We start from the raw sequence: 7,582 nt of genomic DNA, 5'->3' as shown, positions 1-7,582 counted from the left end.
GCAATATTGATGAAAGTATTTGCTTTCATATAAGTATTTTCAAATATGATATCCACTACATTCAGTTGACCTCTGCAGTTCTGCATGCTGTCACAGACTTTTTAAAAATTAATTGGATATATGTTAGAACCAAATTTACATTCAAGCAAACATTACATCAATAAAATAGAAATTTTATAGTATATACACAAAGACACCCAGTTCTTCTTTGGCCAAACTACTGTTCAGACAGTTGTGTCACCAGGTTGTAAAGCTCATAATCTGCTTAATGTCCCTAAAATACTGTGTTTTCCAATGATCCATACTTATATCCCTAATATTCTTCCCTACAAAACCCTCTATTACCAAGGTTAAACTTACAAATTATGTACATTGCTTCATATTAATTATATACATTTAGAGCTACACTACTTACTTGTTTTGATAGCAAAACACATAAAAAATGTCCACTTCAATTATTCATATAGTGATTTTCATATTATGCTCAGCAGAACTCCAGAGCTGCATTTGATGCTGCAAGGTTTCCATAATATACAAAGTATTAGCTAGTAGACAGTTTAATCAATGCTGTAATTTAAATATATATCATATATTATGGTTGAAAATTACATTTGTTCAGAGGAGAGAGACAAATATTAAAAAGAATATCATGAAATATGCCATAAATTCTTCTGAATTTAGATATTTGAACATAAGCAAATGACAAATATTTGGTGAAATGTATTATGATAATAAAATGCAAGCTCTTGAAAAATCTTTGCTCTAAGCAAACTAAACTTGAAATATAAAGCATCTTGTACTTTTCTTTCTTTTTTTTTTTCTTTAAGGTGTGCACTTTTATTGAACTGGTCAAGTCAGTGTACAGGTAAAGCCCTGGCTCCTCCACATCTAACCAACCCAGGGGGACCCAAAAGCCTTCATATCCTTCTAAATTTGGGGGGACAAAAGTAAGGGGGCATCCAATGACTGACCATTCAAAAGGAAATTTTAAAACAAAAACAAAAGTATTAAGGCGGTGGAATTATTTTAAAAAAAAAACTTGGGTTACATAATTTACACAAAAGCAATGCTTTTGTTCCTTGCACCCCTGTGAGGGCCTGGAGGGGAGGGGACGGGGGCTGGACCCCCTTCTCGGGAAACAGAGTGGGTCCAGCTTTGGAGAAGGGCAAGAGTCTCCCGTCACATGGCATCGCACGGCTTTTGGAATGACTATTTTAAAAAAGAAAAACGTAATCATGTACAATCCGAGTCCTGGCCACATTGTGGAACTTGGGGATGCTCGCTCCCTCTGCTGTCACCCTCACCGTTCCAGTTTTTAAATCCTGAGTCAAGCGCCAAAACGAAAACAAAAACTGAAAAAGAAAACAAAACCAAAGAGACAAAGCCATGCCAATCTCATCTTTTTTTTCTTTTTTTTTTCTGTGCAAGTTAGGTTTTTCTCAAGAAAGGGTGTAACGCAGCTAAGGAACAGTCCGCCTAGAAGCATTTGCGGTGGACGATGGAGGGGCCGGACTCGTCTTACTCCTGCTTGCTGGTCCACATCTGCTGGAAGGTGGACAGCGAGGCCAGCGTGGAGCCACCGATCCACATGGAGTACTTGCGCTCAGGGGGAGCAATGATCTTGATCTTCATCGTGCTGGGCGCCAGCGCTGTGATCTCTTTCTGCATTCTGTCCACAATGCCGGGGTACATGGTGGTGCCACCAGACAGGACTGTGTTGGCGTAGAGGTCCTTACGGATATCACGTCACACTTCATGATGAAGTTAAAGGTGGTTTCGTGGATGCCGCAGGCTTCCATTCCCAGGAAGGAGGGCTGGAAGAGGGCCTGGGGCAGCGGAAACGCTCGTTGCCAATGGTGATGACCTGGCCATCCGGCAGCTCAGAGCTCTTCTCCAGGGATGAAGAGGAGGCAGCGGTGGCAATCTCCTGCTCGAAGTCTAGGGTGACATAACAGAGCTTCTCCTTGATGTCACGCACAATTTCCCGCTCGGCTGTGGTGGTGAAGCTGTAGCCTCGCTCCGTCAGGATCTTCATGAGGTAGTCGGTCAGGTCCCGGCCAGCCAGGTCCAGACGCAGGATGGCATGGGGGAGGGCATACCCCTCATAGATGGGCACAGTGTGGGTGACCCCATCGCCGGAATCCATCACAATGCCAGTGGTACGACCAGAGGCATAGAGGGACAGCACGGCCTAGATGGCGACGTACATGGCAGGGGTGTTGAAGGTCTCAAACATGATCTGGGTCATCTTCTCTCGGTTGGCCTTGGGGTTCAGGGGGGCCTCGGTCAGCAGCACAGGGTGCTCCTCGGGGGCCACGCGGAGCTCATTGTAGAAGGTGTGGTGCCAGATCTTCTCCATGTCGTCCCAGTTGGTGAGGATGCCGTGCTCAATGGGGCACTTGAGGGTCAGGATGTCTCTCTTGCTCTGGGCCTCGTCGCCCACGTAGGAGTCCTTCTGGCCCATGCCCACCATCACGCCCTGATGCCGGGGATGTCCCACGATGGAGGGGAAGACAGCCCGGGGGGCGTCGTCAGCCATGAAGCCGGCTTTGCACACGCCAGAGCCGTTGTCGACCACGAGCGCAGTGATATCATCATCCATGGTGAGCTTGGGGGTGGTGAGTGTGAACCGGCGGCGGTGACTGAGTGGCAGCGAGAAGCTTGTGCTCGCGAGAGGGACGCGGTCTCCGCTCGCATCTTGTACTTTTCTACTTCTGTTTTCTTTCTGTTCTTTGAATCATTTAACTTTGTACCTTCGAATTTCTCAATTAAATAGAATCGCAGATCCTTCCTTTACAATAAACTTTATAATACCTTTCTGTAAAACGCATATCAATTTTTGTTATTCTAAATTTATAATTCCCAGTGCTATATCACCTACCTTCTGAAGAAATATATTGAGCCTCACAAACTTGTGAGTGCCAATATAAAATGCACCAATTAGTCTCTCACTGTCTGGAACAAATTCCGTTTCTCCAGTAATGGAGTTGATTATATTGTTATTTTCCTTTGAATTATTAATATGGATTATCATACAGATATATTTTGTTCTCTTAACCTTTTAATTTCTGAGATAAATTAACTTGGTGTTTTTATTGTTGTATTTGTTAGATTCTGTTGAGTTAGTTCAAATTCATAGCTTCATTATGTACAACAGTAGGAAACACTGCCTAGTCCTAAGCCATACTCATAAATGTTATGCTTCAGCCCATTGTAGTTGCCACTGAGTCAAATTAAAAAGGGAAAACAAATGATAAGATATTAAAATTTAACCCAAACATATCTGTAGTAATTAATTTTCTGATACATTCTGCCTGAGGGCAAGGCTATTCACATCCCTAATCAATGGTCTAAGGAAATTCAATAGAGGTTCACACTGCATGGTGACTCTGATTTGGGGCTTTTGAGTCATCCCTAGCATTCTGAAAATTGGATGCTTAGAATTTAAGCTCTTATACAATTCCCTCCACTAATTTTGGAATTTATTATTTTATTATTTACTATCTGTGGATCACATGGGCAGGTGTGTTCCATCTGTGTGGACACCTCCCTTAGATGGTTGCTTGTTTTGAGACCAGCCTTTAACACTCTAGATCAGTGGTTCGCAACCTGTGGGTTGCAGCCCCTTTGGGGGTCAAACTACCCTCTCACAGGGGTTGCCCAATTCCTAATAGTAGAAAAATTACAGTAATGATATAGCAATGAAAATAATTTTATGATTGAGGGGTCACCACAACATGAGGAACTGTATTAAAGGGTCACGGCATTAGGAAGGTGGAGAACCACTGCTCTAGGTGCTATTTTTTTTTCTGAGAGACAGGCATAATCTGATTTCTTCATCACTTTTTAGCTATAGCACCCATATCTTCAATGATCTTTTCATGAGGGTAATATAGACCAGGGTACATCATAGATAGATAATGTTCTTACATTAGGGTTTATGGTTAAGTTTGAGATCAAAATCCACTCATCTATCTAAAGTATATATATAAATATCCTTGTTTCATGTAGTGGCAGTGAATCAGCTATTTGAGAGATAATGAAAGTAACCATCAGGCCTTTAATAATTCTTATAATAGTATTATTAAACTATTCAATGTTATTGCAAATTACATTAGTGTATTGTGTGCCCAATAACTTAGAATTGTAACTAATTTTAGTGAATTTGTATTTTAAATCATAAGTATAAAAGTGAGTTAAATTTAAATATAAACTAATCATTTTAAGTTAAATTCCATGTGTTTACATTTACTGTAAATCTTTATTTCTTCATGCTATTTTGAGTTACTAACTTCCTTTCATTTCAATCTAAAGGAATCCTTGCAACTGTCTTAAAAGTCTTAATTGAAAGTTCTTGTAGTTGTTTTATTTCTTCACTTTAAATATGTCATAGCATGGTTTTCTCCCTTTCCTGCATTCTAATGGGAAATTAGCTGTTAATCTTATTGAGGATAGCATGTACTGAGATGGGAGTCATGTTTTTTTCTACTTTCAAAAATCTCTTGATGTTTGGTTTATGAAAGTTTTAATATAATTTGCCTTTGTTGATTTCTTTGATTTAACCCTTCTTGGAATTTGCTGAATTTACTGGATATGTAGATTCTGCCTATTGTCAATTTTGGGTTGTTTTTGGCTTTTATATATTTAAATAATTTTCCTGCTCTTTTCTCTATCTTCTCCCTCTGTGACTCTTCACTATTTGTATATTGTTTTACTGGATGAAATCCCACAGTTTAGACCCTGCTGAATATTCTTCATTATCTTCTGATTTTATTCCTCAGGTTGAATAATTCCATTCATCATATTTTTATGTTTGCTGATTGCTTCTTTTTAAAAATAGTTTTAAAACCATTTTATTGTCATGATACGCATATTATTGCTTCTTCTGTTTGCTCAAATTAGCTTTTTAACTCCTTTAAGGATCCATAGTGATGTAGTGCTTTCACAATGAACCTCTAACCCCAAGGTCAGCAGTTCAAAACCACCAGCTGTTCCACAGGGGAAAGATGAGTCTTTCTAATCCTGTAAAGAGTTATAGACTTGGCAACCAACAAAGACAGTTCTAACCTGTCATATAGGGTTGATAGAAGTCAGAATCGACTCAATAATAGTGAATTTAGGTTTTTGAGAGCATATTTTTATTTTGAGTGATTGAAATTTTTCACTCCCATACTGTGACCATTGTAAAATCTTACTGATATTTTCATTTGGTCAAATGTTGTTTATCTGTTTCCTTTTTGTTTGTAAAGGGCATTTTATTAGGGGGGCTTATAGCTCTTATAACAACCTACACTTCAATTTTATCAAGCATATTTATCCATATGTTGCCATTATAATTTTCTTGACGTTTACATTCTATTTGAGCCCTTGCTATCAGCTCTTCTTTTTTGGCTATCCCCCCATTCCAAGCTTCGTAACCCCTTGATAAATTATAAATTATTATTATTTCCATATCTTACATAAACTACTGTCTCCATTCACCCACATTTCTGTTGTTCGTGCCCCTTTGGGGGAGCGGGTGTATGTGTCAATCATTGTGATTTGTTCCCTCTTCCTTCCTTCCTCGCCCAACCTTCCTCTATACTCCAGTTTCTGTTCCAGAGGGGTTTATCTGGTCTGGGTTCCATGTGTCCTGAGCTTCTATCTGTAGCAGTACACACGCTCCCATCTAGCCAGAACTGAAAGGCAAGACTGCGGTCATAATAGTGGGGAGTGATGAAGCCTCAAAAAACTAGAGGTATATTGTGTGTTTCATCTGTGCTATTCTGTGCCCTGATTGACTCAACCCTTCCTTGTGACCCTTCTGTGAAAGGATATCTTATTGTCTACAGAAGGGGTTTGGGTCTCTGCTCTGACCAACTGCATTCTCAACATTTTTATTTCTGTGGGGAGGTCTTCTAGTGCCTGTTATCTGATCCTGTTAATACCCCATGATCACATAGGCTGGTGTGCTTCTTTCATGTGTGCTTGTTGCTTCTCTTATACTCAGTTGCTCATTTAACTTTAAGCCTTTAAGACCCCAGATCCAATATCTGTTGATAGCCGAACAATATCAGCTTTCTTCAACACATTTACTTATGCACCCATTTTGTCTTCAGTGATCGTGCCAGGAGGGTGAGCATCACAGAATGCCAAGTGATTAGAACGAAGATTTCTTGCATTGAGGAAGGGTTTGGGCAGAGGCCAAAAGTCCATCCACTTCCTCAATGTATTACCATATAAATATATGTACATAGGCCAATACCTTCATTTTTATGAATTAATATTTTACATATGTACACACCTATGTTTATACCTCTATCTATAGTTTTGCTTCCTGAATCTTTCCTGTTTCCTTTTACCTAATTCCTGCCCCACCATCACACTCACCCTTTTTTTGCTTCTTAGAAACTCCTGTCAGCAGGATTGCTGTTTCTCCAACACCACCAGAATTACTACGTCCTTCTCATTGCTAATTGTAATACCCTAGTTGTTCGCCTGTCTATGGTTTTGTTTGGTCAGCACTCCCTTCCCCTGCCTCCTCCTCCCCCTAAAAACCTTCTGGAACCATCCATCTTTTTCCTTTTTCCTTGTGCTTGCTTCCCATGGCTATCTTATATAGACAGGCAAAACAAAAATAACAGAGGAAAAAAAAACAAAAAGAAAACAAAGAGAGAGAGAATGAACAAAAATCCCAAGAAAGCATACATAATTACAAGTCTGTCAACTGACCTGTATGACTTCCTCCCTACCAGCCTTGGGAGATTCTGGGAATTGTCCATCCTAGACTGAAGTCTTTCTTAGGGGCATCTCCGCAGCTTTTTGGCATGACTTTGCCCTTGTTGCTGATCTGTTATGTTCCCTTCTTGTTTCGCCCCACTGTGGGGGAAATAGGGTGTCAGACTGACTGACTCCCTGACCATGTGTCCCCAGTATTTTCCTTTGTCATGGTGTGCTCCCGCAAGGAGACACAAGTTCTCTCTGTTATGCATTATTACTCCAAGCAGCATTCTGAAGATTTCTTTTTGTTACAAATCAACATCTTGTTTTACTATTTGCTATGTTAGGTTTAGTACTTCCTACGCTGTTGCATTTTGGTTTTTCTTGTTTTCTTTTTGAGAGTGTTGAGGTATGTTGCTGTATCTGTGTTGTTTTGAAATAACTTGGCTCCATGTTCCCGGGAGACTGAGGTGCCCTGAGCTGTTTCACTGTTTGACTGGTAAGAGTGGTTTCTGGGACTACCTGTGGCCTACAATGGTGGTGGATGACAATTCAGTGGCTGGTAGCCATGGGGAGACTCAGAGCAGTCGGCTGAGGCTGGTGACTGTAGGCATGCCACTGGGCTGGGCTGGGGAAGGCCTGAAGTGTAGGCAGGGGCCCCCTCTGGACTGTCTGCCAACAATTTTCAGTCTTTTGAAGACTTTCTGTGGAGCCCAAAACTTGTGGAGCCAGTTTATGGCTTGGGCTGTGGATCTCAGCACTTGCTGATTATTTCTGTTTCATAATGCTAAAATCTTAGCCTGTGCTCTGTGGATTAGAGTTTTGCCTGTATTGTTATGTTAATGTTATGCTAATAGACCATGTTTCTGTGGCTCACATTCAA

At 40.6% G+C, this 7,582-nt stretch overlaps 1 pseudogene; it reads right to left on the bottom strand.

The window, feature by feature from the left end:
• Positions 1-1,423: 1,423 nt before the first annotated feature.
• Positions 1,424-2,639, bottom strand: LOC101663440 (annotated as a pseudogene).
• Positions 2,640-7,582: the final 4,943 nt, after the last annotated feature.

The sequence above is a fragment of the Echinops telfairi genome, unplaced genomic scaffold, assembly GCF_000313985.2.
Source record: "Echinops telfairi isolate 266 unplaced genomic scaffold, ASM31398v2 ScPeMD7_42;HRSCAF=159, whole genome shotgun sequence".
Lineage (NCBI taxonomy): Eukaryota > Metazoa > Chordata > Mammalia > Afrosoricida > Tenrecidae > Echinops > Echinops telfairi.
The sequence above is the reverse complement of the archived record's forward strand: the minus strand, read 5'-3'. Positions and strand labels throughout refer to the sequence as shown.